The sequence below is a fragment of the Perognathus longimembris genome, chromosome 24, assembly GCF_023159225.1.
Source record: "Perognathus longimembris pacificus isolate PPM17 chromosome 24, ASM2315922v1, whole genome shotgun sequence".
Lineage (NCBI taxonomy): Eukaryota > Metazoa > Chordata > Mammalia > Rodentia > Heteromyidae > Perognathus > Perognathus longimembris.
The window spans coordinates 26,728,337-26,744,377 of NC_063184.1; the positions used below are offsets into that span (position 1 = coordinate 26,728,337).

Consider the following 16,041-nt stretch of genomic DNA (forward strand, 5'->3'; position numbering starts at 1 on the left):
CCAGTGGTCTCTGCTAGCTGCAGGGCTGTTGTGGGCTCAACCCACTGAGAGCAACAGCAAAAAATTATGTATCACTCAGAGAGTTAACTGGGAAAAGTCCTATAACACACACACACACACACACACACACACACACACACACACAACCTAAAGACTAAAACTCAAGAATTTATCAGAATAAAATGCTATGTTTAAGAAGTCATTAACTATCATGTAAATAAGACAAAACTTAAACATAGGTCAATTTATGATTATTAAATCTTAGTCTAAGATAGGCTTCAAATCTATGCAAAACCCTTTTTTTCTGAAGTGTACTTTTAATTAGAAGCAGATGATTTTATGAGACTTCTTACACATGATTCTTTGTTCAGGAAATTACCTCAAAAAGAATCTAAGAGCCAAAACTATAAAACTTTTAGAAGAAAATGTATGTGGGAAGCTTCATGATATTGCATTTGGTCATGTTTTCTTAGGCATGACACCAAAAGCACAATGAAAGTAAAAAGAGCACACAACAGAAATAAAAATAAAACAGATACACTGAGCAACATAAAAATTAAAAACTCCTATACATCATAAGATGCACTTGATATTAATAGCCTTAACTTACAAAGTCTAGTCATATTCTTATTTTACTAACTTATATTATTTCTTGGTTTTAATGCCAATCATTACTCTTTTTTTGGCCAGTCCTGGGCCTTGGACTCAGGGCCTGAGCACTGTCCCTGGCTTCTTCCCGCTCAAGGCTAGCACTCTGCCACTTGAGCCACAGCGCCGCTTCTGGCCGTTTTCTGTATATGTGGTGCTGGGGAATCGAACCTAGGGCCTCGTGTATCCGAGGCAGGCACTCTTGACACTAGGCTATATCCCCAGCCCCCAATCATTACTCTTTATCCTTGAATTATTCTCATATGTGATACTTAATAAAATTTAGTACGTGGAATCTAGATGAGAAAAGTAGACATCCATCCAAGGAAAACTATGTCCCTTTCAAATTTAGCCATAAAGTTCCAAGTCCAGTTTTATTCAGCTATAATCTCAAATTTATTTTATAATAAGCTGCTTGAAAAGTTAACTATATGTCAAACAGCATGCCAGATTGTTTTATTCAAAGCAAAGAGAGCTTTAAATTTAGAACACATGAGAAGATTAGGTAGTGAAGTAAGGAGGTCAGATTTGTGGCTTCTCTGATAATTTACCTTACAACAGTAGCAGTCTGATTTTTCTGCTCCCGGGGTGTCAGTCTTTGGAGATAGTCATGAGAGGAGCCTGGAAATGTATTTTTTATACCTGTGCTAGAAACTGAATCCAACCCCACTCATCCTAAGCATGTTTTCTGCAAATGAGTTACGCCTCCAGCACTGTAATTTAAAATGTTTAATATGTATTTTTAACAAGTACTCTAATAATACTCTGAGAAACCTTGCAAAACACCTGCAGGGATCATTGACAAGAGGCAAATTACAAAGCCTTAGAGGTATACCTTCAAGGGATGTTCAGCTATCATCTTCTTAACCTGATTAATACAGGAACCTATCCACAATCCTGGCAGATTTGACTGACTGCTTTTAAGAAGAAAAAATATCAATATTTATACACTCAAATAAATATTCTTCTGCATAAACTACAGAGCCTAATCACTTATTTTAACAATACCACCATTATTTAAACTGAGATTCACTTCTTAGAATTAATTTTCAGTATCATTAGCTTCAAAGTACATGAGTGAATTACAAAAAGAAAAAGAAACACAGTTTGCTTCTGTTACTGCTCCTTGGTTTTGGTCAAAAGGGCTCACTTACCACCATAGCTCTAAAGGAGTTTAGACTATTTCTCAAACAAGACTGAAAGATGCCATGGCAAAAAACAACAACAGGATGCTGTAAAGAATGCTACGTAAGGAGGAGGCTGTATTTTCAAACAAACGTGTGTGTGTGTGTGTGTGTGTGTGTGTGTGTGTGTACGTGTACGTGTACCAGTCCTGAGGCTTGATCTCAGGGCCTCGGCACAGTCCGTGAACTTTTGTGTACAAGGCTAGTGCTCTACTGCTTGAGTCACAGCTCCACTTTCAGATTTTTGGTGATTAATTGGAGATAAAGAGTCACAGACTTTCCTGCCCTGGCTGGCTTGGAACTGCAATCCTTAGCTGTCAGCTTCCTGAGTAGCTAGGATACAGGCTTGAGCCACTGGCACCCAGTACAAAAATTATTTTAAATACTTGGAGTAGAAGAGAGAATACAGGCTATCATAAGGCCTGTTTGGAATAAGATAATGTTCATCTAGATGTGTAAGTTCAATTAACATTGCTTCCAGAAAGTCTATTGTTGAAAATTACTGACTATAAATCCATGATCCCCCATCAATGATAATAAGAAAGGAGACATTGCCTGTAATTCCTCTCTTTTTCTTCTGGAGCCCACTGCTGAGTTGTGATTGCTTACTTCACTCTTCAGAGGACTGGGAAAGATTTATCCAACATTTGGTTCCGCCAGGAACTCCCAGGAGATGTACAAAACCTACAGAAAGAAATAAAGGTCCCAGAATTGTTAATAAACTGTAAAACCCAAGCTACATTTCTCTATTTTTTTCTTCCCTCCCACTTACCACTATTTTTATGCATGTGTCTTGATCATTAAAAGAGAAAAAAAATAAGTAAAAAACAAATATTTATTTAGAAATCTGAATGGGAGCCACAATTTGAGAAATCTTGCTGAGTAGCAGAAAGTAACCAAGAGTTCTTCCATTTTCCAAGAGATGTTAAGTAATTATGCGCTTCTTGCAGAAGAGAATAAAAATGTAAGAGTAAATAAATCCACATCGGGATGTCCTTAACCATTTTATTATAAACTCATAAGATTTTCTAATAGTTGGTGAAATTGCACTTAAGCAAATTACATGATTGTGACAGATTTATTTGACTGTTTTGGTTTCTAATTTTTTTAATTAGCAAAGCATTTACTGTTCTTTTTAAAAGATGTTCTTTCTTGAAAACTTTCTGTAGCTCCCACCTGCTGAGTGATGGTTTATTGTGTTTTTGCTTAGTATCTGCATTAGCTCTGCCTTCTCTAGCTCTAAGTATTTGGGGTTAGTTATTGTGGATGTTTTTATTGCTGTCCTGATAACTCTAGCTTTTAGGCTCTGTATTTCTCTCACATAGGGTAACTTGCTTCTCTCTTTTTTTTTTTTTTTGTTTGCATTATTCCAATTCTTTTTTTAATAGTTAATTTAATGGTGATGTACAGAGAGATTACAGTTACATAAATCAGATAATGGGTACTTTTTTTAAATTAATAATTACTTATTTATTGGCAAAGTGATGTACAGAGGGGTTACAGTTACATACATTAGGCCATGGGTACATTTCTTGTACTGTTTGTTACCTCTTCCCTCATTACCCTTCTCCCTCCCCTTTCCCCTCTCCCCCCATGAGTTGTTCAGTTGGTTTCCACGAAACAGTTTTGCACATATTGCTTTTGGAATCGTTTGTCTTTTTATCCTTTGTCTCTCGATTTTAATATTCCCTTTCACTTCCCTAGTTCTAATACCAATATATACAGTATCCAGTGTATCCAGATGAGATACAGTGATAGTGTGGGGACAACCACAGGAAAGGGATACAAGAGGATCATCAACAAAAGAAGCTACGGTTTCACATGGCATATTGAAAGTAATTACAACAGTGATAGAACACTCATTTCCATAACATGGAGTTCATTTCACTTGCTTGCTTCTCTTTCAACTCATGTTTTTCTGGTTTGACAGTAGAGGAAGCCATGTATTTATGTTGTGAAATTTATCATGCCAGTTAGGCCTCATTGTAGAAGATGTAAGTCTAAGACCCAAAGTAGACAGCTGTAGAAGGCAAAAAATAGAACTTTCAGCCATTGGTATCTAGGGACAACAAAGGGATTATTTAGGGAGTACTGCACATTTTTGGAAGGTCTTTGTATAACTCAACTTGTGTTCCCTTCTTTGCTGTTTTGTATTAACTGTCATGAGCTAAATGTAATATTGTTATAAATATTAGGTAAAAATAATCCCCCTTCTCTAGATAGGTTAAATAAAGTAAGCAGTTCAAGTGAGAGTCATTTCAATAGCTCTAGCTACTAAGATCCAGTGAGTTACTCGCTGATATCATAATTGTTCTATAACAGCCAACATAAGAAAAGATGGCTCTTTTCCTAGCTACACAGGAGGCTGAGATCGGGAGGACCAAGGTTTGAGACCAGCCCAGGCAGAAAAGTTCTCCCCAAAATAACTAAAAAAAAGTAGGGCTGTAGGTGGGGCACAAATGGTACAGTACCAGCCTAGCAAGCATGAGGCCCTGAATTCAAACCCCAGTTCAGAAAAAAAAAAAAAGGTTCTGAAAACTCACTGAAAGGTTTAACACACAAATGTGCTCAACCTACAGATGGCTCCAAAAGCTTAGAGTATAATGCCTTTGATTATAGCAAACCTCTCATGAAAGGAAAAAAAAAAAAAAGGAGAGGGAAGCACACTGTGACCTTGGTTTTCAAAATTGGACTCAGTAGTGATAATACTTGATATGAAAAGGGTAACATTTCAGTGCAGATAATCAACTGTTTCCTATTAAAATTTCCTCAATATACCCAAATCAGCCTTCTCTATAATCAATTAATCGCTTATCAACAGCCTGAGACCAACAGTTATCGCCTCATCATCAAACCTCCAGGCATTTAATCACAAGATGTTTTGCAAGTAACAGAATTCTACTGCTATTTCATAATCCCGCATGAACAGTTTTATCATCGTGCCCTGGATAGATGCTGGCTCTTCTGCTGCCGCTTAAAAATTACAGATTGCTTCCAGATGCTTTTCAGGTGATTTCAAGCCTTTCCTCACTCTGCAACTCGTGAATAATGAAAGGGCATCCCTAATTCATGAGAAAGGCATTCCCCCCAGCTCGGTGTCTATTATCCTACATCTGCCCGTGCGCTCTGCATGTTTAGATACTCACACATATGTGCTCTTTCTCAGGTAATAGGGCACCGCTGTGTATCAGTGATGGATACACTGAGAATCACTTGTATTTTACCATCAGGATTCTGCCAGCAGCACTGCTCCCTGGCTTCAAAAGATGTCGATCTTTTGACAGTAATGCACAGAATGACATGAGAAGCAGGGGTAAATGGGAATCAAGTAAACTGAAAGAACATTCTTAAAATTCACTGGGTCTTGATAATTCTCTTGGTTGTCATCTCATTTAAAAACAAAATCTGTCTCCTGCTAAAAAGGGGAGACAGTGACAGTTAACAACTCAGTCACATTCGGATCTCTCCCCAGGCAAGTGCTTTCCTTCTAACAAAACATTCTACCTCCACATAATAAAAGCAAATTCACTCTCACAGCCATTCTTTTTTAATAGCTATGTCACAGCCCTAATTTCAATAGAGGAACAAAATTTAAAGCTCATTTCCAGATGGCATAAATTCACTGAATTAGGCCTCAACTGTGAGAAGTTTAGAAATCTGCTGAGAGATAGGAGTGCATTAAAAAAAAAAAATACAGCCACAGCAAAACCACCAAATGATCACTGGTGGGTAGGGAGGGTGGGAGAAGCTACCGTGAGCAACCTGAGCCTCTCCTTCCATCAGAGCAACCAGCGAAGGGGCCTCTACGCCGGAGTTGCAGATTCCTCTGCAGCTCAGTGACCGGTGACATATCGAGGGATTACCAGAAGGATAATTAGCCAACAAAGAGAGATGTGTCAAACAATTCCACAACTTTTCAAGTACAGAAAGCTGAATATGAGCTCATTATTGGATAATTTCCTTCTTCTTGAGGGCTGAACTGGAGCAGGTGATGTATTTATTATATTCACATGTGGAAACTTGCAGAGTAGAATATTCTGCTCGGGCCCCCAATCTTTACTGACTCCATTAAGCACTAATAATACCTTGGAGTCAGAAAATGGCCAGACCTGTACTGATCATTGAAATCTAATGCCTGGATTTTACAGAGGATGAAACTGAAGTACAGGTGGGCTGTCCTGGTCAAAGCCAGCAGATGGAAAATGGAGGAGACAGAGGAGGGAGCCATACCTCCTAACTCCCACCATGGTGCCACCATCTGAACATCAAGGTCACAAAGCCTCAACAATCCACCCTGACTTTCTTCCTCCCAGTGACCAGCAAACCTTTTAAAGCTTTGGGGAAAGCTGAATCGAATGAAGCTTAGTCAACTTCCATTCAATCAGTTCCTGAGATTTCATGTTAGTAATACAGAATTCTTTCTCTTATACTCAAGAAACCTAATGCAATTAAGATGATTCAGGAAGAGTCTCAGCTAGAGGACAAATGATGGCGTTGGAGCAGATTACAGATGAGGGAAAACAAGCAGAGACCATAAGCATGTTAGGGATGAGTCAAGAATATTGATTCATTGAAATGAAAAATGAAGGAGAACACAACCAAATCCAGGTGTTATCATGGTAATATTTTACAATGGAGCAGCTGTTCATAAGATGTTTCTGTTTAAAGAGTAGTCGCTGTCTAAAGTTCATAATCAATTTGGAAAGTGCTGCATTCTCCTGAGTCCTCACAAAGCAGGTTCATTATATGTCTCAAGTCTCAAAGAAAGCTCATGGAAACAAAGCTTAGTTTGGGGGCTGGGGATATGGCCTAGTGGCAAGAGAGCTTGCCTCGTATGCATGAGGCCCTGGGTTCGATTCCCCAGCACCACATATACAGAAAACGGCCAGAAGTGGTGCTGTGGCTCAAGTGGCAGAGTGCTAGCCTTGAGCAAAAGGAAGCCAGGGACAGTGCTCAGGCCCTGAGTCCACGGCCCAGGACTGCCCCCCCCCCAAAAAAAAAGCTTAGTTTTGTTTATCCTTGTGTGTCCCAATGTTACTTGACATCTTTGGTGTGCAGAACTTGTACTGAGGTCCACCAAGACACATACTTCAGGCAATGTACATAACATTATTAATGAATAAGTGAAACATGACACTCATTAATGAGTATTTACAGGGTGACAGGCGTCTCTTCCACATCAACTGTTAAAAGTCAACTCAGGTGGTAAAGGAACCCTGTGATTACAATGAAAATAATAACCACCACTAGTATATAATGAGGGCTAAATGCAAGACATATGCTGAATTAATTTTATGTGTGTGTGTGTAAAGGTTGGGTATGTCTTCAGCCACCAAATTATCCTCTCCAAAAGCCTTATCTATTCACTTAAAGAAAACATCTTGTATTCATCGTTTTGCCACAAATAAACCTATACACTATTTTGCATCTCACATTTTTCATGAATGACACCGGCAATGTTTACAAACTGCTACATAGAGATTCATCTATCTCTTCAATGACTGCTCTCTTTCTGATATACAGCTGTGACACACGTATTTATTTAATATCCTCCTGATAAACATTTAGGCTGTTTCCAATCTTTAGCCATTGTAAACACTACTATAATGAGTACCAGTAACTGTATATGAAAGATATTTTCATAGAAAAATATGGATGCCCATTTTCCTAGGACTATATATTTGTACCTAGGACAAATTTTATAAAATGTAAACTACTAGTCTAAGAAACATGGGTTTTTTTTCATATTACTGGTACAAATCAACAAAAAGGTCACAAGAGGTTTTAACTCTTTGTTCTTCTAACTATTCTGACTGGTAGGTACCTCAGTGAGGTTGCAGGTGCAGGAAATGTCACCTACAGTGAGTAGGTGAGCATCCTCCATATGTTTTAAAGCCACAGTAGTATACTTCCTTGCATACTTTGTCCCTTCCCCTACAGGAATGTTAGAAGACTCTTTGCTATGGATTTGAGGAGCTCTTTATAATGAAAATCAGTCCCACCGATTTTTCCCAACTTTCTGTTCGTTCCTGTCTTCCGCAAAATGTTTTCAGGGATGATGATGATGATATTACTGTAATCAAAGTTACCAGTCTCTTCTATTTTTAGTTGTACAAAGGAGTTGCCATTCAATAAAACATGAATACAATAAAACATGAATACAATGCATTTTGATCAATCCCTTTCATCATTTTCACTTACCCATCCCTGACTTCGCTTTTCTTAATTTTGTAAGATCTACACTGCATTTGTGACTGAATTCTTCATGTCTCTTCATTCATCTATCCTCCTCTCCTTGACCCTACCCCACCCCTTTCAAGTACCTGTTTCCCCATGTTATTTTGTTGAACTAAGATTCTACCTTTCCAAGGAATAACAGTTTGAATTCTCCCCCCTAAATCCATCTTATTTCAATTAATTCATTTATATACACTTGCATACCAAGCAAGGTACTTACTTTTATAAAGTTGTGAACCAATTCTAGCTTCCATATATGAAATTTCTTTTCAGAACTGTCTTAGTCATTGATGCTTATGTATGTTTTCTAAGTGAACCCAGAATCTGCTTGGTTAGCACCCTCTGTTGTTCTCTTTCTTTTCTCTTTTTTTCCTTTTTACTAGAATTACAGTAACATGCACATTTAGGGATAACTGACATGCATAGATCTAAGAATCTGACCGTCCTTATAAGTTTCTCTACAGAAGCATCTGTAAATGCCTTCATATACAGTACAGACATTTCTTCAGTTTGTTCTTTAACATTTTATCCTTTTTATTCAATAGTCTTTTCTTCTATTAAGACTGTTAACAAGTTATTGTTAGTATATACGAACATTGGCACATTGCCATCCAGGAACATTTATAAATTTATCTTATATTTAGTAATTGGTCTTTCACTTGATTCTCTTGTATATTTTATCATATATTCCTGTATTTGGAAAAAATAATTCATTTCTCGCCTTTCTAATTTCTATGTCTTTATAATTTTCTCTTTCTCTTGTCTAGCTCCATTAGCATGTGACTAAACACTATTAATAAATAATGAAAATACTGCACATCATTTTTCCTAACTTTAATGCAATGTACCAAAACTTTTTTTTTAAACCTGAGATTGTTTGGGGATTGAGATGACCATAAACTTATTTGCTAGGACATTTTCCTGTTATGTTTCAAAGGATTTTTTCCATCAATAACATACTGAATTTCATCAAATGCTTTTACTATATAAAAGATTGCTTTTTCCTACTAATGTTTAATAAAGTATTTAGATATCTCTATTAATATTTAGTGAAATAAATAATGTCAAATAATTTCACACCATTGAACACTTGCATTCCTGAAATAAACCTCACTTGGCCATGGTATTTAATACATTTAATGAGCACATATTTTTTTTTAAAACGTTCCCTGTCTTCGTTTTCTACACAGCCCTACAAGTTGGCTACTCTGTACCACCTGCTCTGCCCTGTACTCCCTACCCCGGCCACAGGAGCTGGAAGAATGTGAAGTATCTCTCATACACCGATCCCCACCCCCACTTGTCCCCCTCTTTTTGTATGTCTCCCCTTACACATGACCTCAGCACAGAAGCCTTTCCTGCCTACCCCACATACAATCGAAGCCTCACTCCAGTCCCGTCATTCTCCACTTGGGACACCGTTCCATGCTGGTTGCAGCACCCTCACCATCCAGCATACACCAGACGGAATATACGGGCATTAACTATATTCTCTTCCATTTTCCCCAACAGAATGGAAGCTGCATGAGTGTTCCTGTCTTGCTGGTTGATTGTTTCCCTGCACCAAGAACAGGCCTGGCACATAGAAAATACTATCTCTTGAATGCATGCATGCATGAATGAGTAAGTGAATGAATGAATGAACACCATTATAAAAACCACAAAACTGGGCTGGGGATATGGCCTAGTGGCAAGAGAGCTTGCATCGTATACATGAGGCCCTGGGTTCGATTCCCCAGCACCACATATACAGAAAACGGCCAGAAGTGGCACTGTGGCTCAAGTGGCAGAGTGCTAGCCTTGAGCAAAAGGAAGCCAGGGACAGTGCTCAGGCCCTGAGTCCAAGGCCCAGGACTGGCCAAAAAAATAATAAAATAAAAAAAAATAAAAACCGCAAAACAGAAGTTGAAAGTGAGAAAAGAGCTAAGGTCCCATAGTGGCAGAGCTGAGACTGGAACTCCAGACCAACTTTTAATTCCTTGCCCTTAACTGTTAAAACAAAAGGCAAGTGATCTCAGGTCAGATGATCTTATGAATACTAAAGCATAAGGCAATGACAACACTGACTGAAAGTCAGGGGAAAACTGGGTAGGTCCCTATATAAGGTGAGCCAAAAAGAATCCATAGACAGCCTCCAGAGAATTGTTTGGAAATTATGGTCATCATATTGAGTTCATTCTCTGCTCTCAACAGCCTATGATCCTCACAGCAAGCACCATGCACTGCTGACCTTCAACCACAGGTGTCCCAAAGATAAAATTAGATACTGAGGTTGAGTGACCAATTAATGTCTCTTCAGACATTGGCAGACACACACTCTCGCCAGGGACAAGCCATACCAACCAGTACAGAAACCAAGGGCCTAACTTTGACAAAACCATTGGCTCTTTCAATTCTGACACGGGTTTTTTTTTTTGTTTGAACAGGAAAGTTACAGTAGGTATCTTTTATGCCCTTCCCTTCTTCTATCACTTCGACAGATTCTGTCCTCAAACCACCTTGAGGCTAAAAACAAAATTTCACAAACCCTCATGAATGACACTAAACAGTATCTTCAGTTTGTTTTCAGAATTTAATCAAACTCTGTATTTTAGAACCCTGGGCTGATCCAGCATAGCAGTGTGCTGAGCTTATCTCCATCAATGTAAAGCAATCATAAGCAAAGATTGAGCCAGCGAGGCATAACTAAGTGTTTTGAACTGTGTTTTAAAAAGCATGTCCCATTTGCATTATTTCTAAACAGTAAATAATATCCTTTTCCAACATTTCAGTATCAAATTACAGTCATCCTTCCCCCAGCACACACTTGAGAAAAAGCCACAAAACGCCTTTTTCACCAGTTCACTTGATCACTGCTTATAACCTAAATATTTCTTCTCATTGGCTTCTATTCAAAGGTAAATGGAAGGCAGTGAAATTTATGGAAAATATATTCAACTGCTTAAAATATATCAACCAAAAGAAAGGAGGCTTTAGGGCTGTATTATGAGTTGTGAAATTACATCGCCATCACTTACTCGTTGGTTTCAATAATAGGTAGCAAAACTGACGAACTGGTCAAGTGCCAAAACACCTCTGATGCAGAGCCTGACTTGAGCTTCTCAAATTCTCACCTTGGTCCAAGGCAGAGTAAACACCTGTCCTTCACAGTGTTACATAGCATTACTTTGTAAGTCACAAACAAGCTTTCATGCTAGGGAGGCAAATTCCAGCGCACTGGACAAATCTTCACTCTGTTGATTGTTCTCTTGATTTTCTTGGCTGTCAAGAGGGTGAGCAGAGGAAAAAGATCTTTCTATATAAAAACCATAATGCATAACCAGTCTTGCCCTTTAAGCTCTGCACACAAGGCAGTGAAATAAAACTCAGGTCTAAGGTTTTAAATTTAGCTATGAAAATTATATTCTAGGACTTGACTAAAATGTTGCAAGATTTTAATAAAATAAGATTATTAAAGTGAAGTCAACTGAAGTCAATTTTTACATTTCAAGGGCCAAGGAAGAGACATTAAAGGATTTTTTAAAGTAACATTTTAAAGGTAACACGGTTTATAAAATTAGGTAGGAAAATGGCAGTTGTACCAACTTGGAAATGCCTTTCAGTGATGAAAGGAGGGAGCTTAGAAAGAAATAGCAATTTTTAAATAAGGAGGCTAGAGTTAAAAAAAAAATCAGCGTTGAAGGAAAGCTCACCTTAATAGACCATAGCTTAATATAGGAAAGTAATTTATACATCTTAGCCAATACCATTCTCCTTTACGTAATTCTTAACAATTCGAGAGATCTTTATCATCTTTCATTTACCAGAATATTAAGAAGAGGCATTAAGATTATCATTTATAAACATAAAAGATATTTTAGTAATGAGAGAAAGGGAGAAAAAAAGGAGAAAGAAAGAAAGAAAGAAAGAAAGAAAGAAAGAAAGAAAGAAAGAAAGAAAGAAAGAAAGAAAGAAAGAGAGAGAAAGAAAGAAAGAGGGAGAAAGGAAGGAAGGACAAGGGAAGGAAGGAAGGAAGGAAGGAAGGAAGGAAGGAAGGAAGGAAGGAAGGAAGGAAGGAAGGAAGGAAGGAAGGAAGGAAGGAAGGAAGGAAGGAGGGGAGGGAGGGAGGGAGGGAGGGAGGGAGAGAGGGAGGGAGGGAAGGAGGGAGGGAGGAAGGTATGTGTATATGTGTATGTGCATGTGTGTGTGTGTGTGTGTGTGTTTCAGGAAATTTTAAAGCAAAGAAGACAGGAAGTACACTCTTTTTAGGCTTGACCTTTTTCTATTTTCCAGCAAAAATGAAATGAGTTCAATGTGCAATGGGCTTCTGTAAGCAAGTATATTTGGAGTTCACTGTGCAATGATGATAATACAAGACTTCCAAGAAAAATAGGCTTGACAGAATCATTCCAACATTCAAAAACACCTCACTCATCACAAGCAAAAATAATAATAATAATAAAGCACTATCTCACTGAGTTGCCCAAACTAACCTCATCCTCTCCTGCCTTGACCTACAGTGTGACAAGGATTACTTTATTTACTTAGATGCAAACCAACTCTGTATCACAAGGACCCACACTCAGAAAACAAAGATTAGAGTGCTGTTTTGGTTTTGTTGTCTTATGGTGGGGAGCAGAAGAATAAACTAAAGTTAAAAATTTTTAAATGATGCCAGGAAAGATCCAGAATTAACAGAACTTCGGGGAAATTCATATTCCTGCTTTGTTTCAGGCTCCCTCCGAATCCTTGAAACACTGGAAGGACTGTTCCTAAGATATACTGCAGGGCCCTGGAGCCCCTGAACAGAACCCCGCCCCCTCATCTCCACAGTCTCCTACACACACACACTCTTGACCCCCAGACACTTGAGATTTAGCTCCCTGAGACTGGAGCAACAAAAAACCTCATTCAGGTAAAACTGTGATTTTTGGCATCTTGCTTCAACTTTGAAAGGTCAAGTCTACACCAGCCAGCATTTGAGGCAATTAGTTAACATCATACCCACTGTCTGGGCCCCGCAAATTAAAATCCTGGAACCAAAACGCAGTGTGGCCCCAGGCCAAAGAAAGGAAAATGAAAACTTGAGCACAAGGTTGCAAGGGCAAAGATATCACTATCAATTATCCAGTCTAAAAGCATAACACTGATTAAAAGAACACAGAGCTTTCCCATGATCCCTTGGGGCTCCACTGACAGACTGTGAAAAGGAGGGCAGGAGCCCTCTTCCCTTATTCTCTTTACTGTTCCACACAAACACAAATGTACAAACTTTAAAGTCAATACAGATGTTTTATATCCACTTGCCAAAAACATATGCATTGATATGCATATTCCTGATAGAAAGTCAGAGGCACTGATTCTGAGTTCACTATCACCATTAAGCCTTTCTGACTTGCTGACAGAGACCCACCACCCATAGTTCCTAACACCTTCTGTAGGCAGGGAATCAAAACAAATGGCTGACATCTTGATGTCCTCTTCAGTGACCTTGCTGGAGTGAAAAGGCAATTCAAGTCAGAACAAGGATCTTTACAAGTCATGTTCTAAGCACAATATTCCTTTGGCAAATGCTCTGGACCCAAGCCTTTTAGCAAACACTTTTTATAGGCCAGCATGCCTTAACACACAGCACTTCTTTATTGAGGGAACCATAGACACAACACGTTTGCAAAATAAAAGTTAATGCAATGACCACATACCCAGATTTCTTCCCTACACCATCAAGCAAGAAGCATAAGTGGAATAAACTGAAGCCCCGGTCTCCGGCTTGAGCACAAAGCAATTACTCTACCGCATGTCATTTAAAAATGCAAAGCACAATTCTGGAGTTCATTTGTCACTTGGAGAAAGCCCTATGCTCTATGCTGGGAATTCATTTATGAGAAGCTCTTAGCACAGTTTTCCCCTTTGCGTGTCAATTTATCTTACATTTGCTGCTGCTCCACAGCAAACTCTCATGCACAGTTGTTAAGGCTGTGTAATGTGAGTTGCAAGGGCAGTAGTCTTTGTAACCCAAAGAACAAGCTCATGAAAATGAGATGATACAACCAGCAGCCCGTGGCTTGCCATCTCCTGACCCACGTGCTAAAAACCAGCATGGAACAGTATTCTGTAAGATCTGTGTAGAGGACAAAGGAAGAGGGGGCAGAAATGAGGAAATCCTATCTATATCCATAAAGCTTGCTTTAAAAAAAATGAAATAAGAAATAGCACAAAAGAAACCCACAATTTTAACATGATCTACTTACTTAGAGATAATAGTGACTTTATATGCTAGGAAATAATCAGTCTCGTTTGCTTTTGTAGGGTGTGTGTGTGTGTGTGTGAGTGTGTGTGTGTGTATGTGTGTGTGTGCACCAAGGACAGAGCTCAGAGCTTTGCTAAGCATACACTCAAACATTAAGCTATTCCCCTAACCTCAAGCACACTGATGAACAACTAGAGCAGAAGGCTACTGGTGAGTCCACAGCTGTTAGGTAATGAGTGAGCTTACTCACACTGTTTCCCTCTTTGCTCTCAGCTTCCCCATATTTACCCCTGAATAGGGACAATGTCCACCTGCTCTGTGTGCCTTAAGAAAGAAACTTTTTCCATGTTACTAGGGATTGAACCCAGAGCCTTACCCATGCTAGGCAACTGCTCTACCACGGGAGCATCCTCAGCACATAAGATTAGATTTCAAGTAGAAATTATACCTGAAGTTACTTCATACATGAGAGGCATTGTCTAAATGCATTACTGATGATGACAAGAACAAGAATTCCTCCTTCTAAACACCAAAGACAGAAGAGCAAGATTGCACCACTACAGAACTAATCTTGCTCTACTCCAAACAATAGACTACAGAACTGCCATATCTGAACTGAGAGCTCTTCCTGTCTAATGGCTGCAAATCTTGTGAAAACGTGTTTAAACCACCCTAAAATAATGGCTAATCAGCTTGAAAAGAGAGAGAGGAGGAGTAATATGTCCAGAATCCAATGAAAATATGCACCTCCATCCAAAAAAGTATACCTTTCTTTCTAAGCAAAGCTGTGTGTGTGCGTGCGTGCGTGTGTGTGTGTGTGTGTGTGTGCACGCTGTTTGTTTTATTTTGGCATGTGAGTTTTGTTTTTGTTTTTGTAGTAGTGCTGGGAATTGCACACAAGGTCTCAAAGCTTATTTTTCTTATATCGCAGATAGTTCTTAAAAGCTCAGGTTACAGCCTGTAGAATCATTGCCTAGTTAATCATAAAGGCACAGAAAAAAGAAACAAGCTTATAATGATAACAAAGACCCCTAGATAAGATGCTTGTGGTTTCATAGGTTCTGCACTTAGGAAATCGACCAGATCCTCTGTGAAGACATGAAGCAGAAAGGTCTCTATTTCCCAGGTATCCTTGGCAGTATTCAGATAAAAAAGACCCTTATAGATCAAGCAGAAAAATCACTTCTTTTGATAAACAATCAAGGTTTTGACTAAGGTAACATCTAAAAATGTAAGCTTGTATACCCCCAATGGCCGTTTCAGAATTCTCCACATGGAAGGGGCTTAGAGGTAGTGATCTAATTGGAAGCATAATATAGGAAATTTGTTTTGAAACTAAAGCTGCTTGGGATTTCATGTAAGATTGAAATAATACTGAATTTCTGTAGCCATGCAGGAAGCATGCTATAGGAAGAGAATCAGACCAACCCTTGGCCCCATCCCTGGATTAACCAATACAGAGGTCCTCAAGCTTTGAATGCAACAGGATCACTTAGGAATTATTGAATACGAATTGTTGTATTTAGGCTCCACCCTCCAAGTTTCTGGGGTAATTCCAAGAATTCGCATGCTGGGTTTTAGAGATGTTGATGAATACCAGCACCCTCTTAAGCATCTTCATGGTGTCAGCCACAGGCCACTTATCATCATGCTGTATGATTCTACCCCATCATCCAAGTCTCTTCTTACCTGTAGTATCTACAGTGCAAGTCATCTGGGACAAACATTCAAGATGTTTCCTGA

The 16,041-nt window shown here is 38.8% G+C and overlaps 1 long non-coding RNA gene across 1 annotated transcript in view; it reads right to left on the reverse strand.

The window, feature by feature from the left end:
- Positions 1-2,213: 2,213 nt before the first annotated feature.
- Positions 2,214-16,041, reverse strand: part of LOC125341600 — a 51,309-nt gene continuing 37,481 nt past the window's right edge. Inside the window, exon 2 of the long non-coding RNA XR_007209021.1 lies at positions 2,214-2,516. This is a non-coding gene — a long non-coding RNA (uncharacterized LOC125341600). The remainder of the gene's footprint in view (positions 2,517-16,041) is intronic.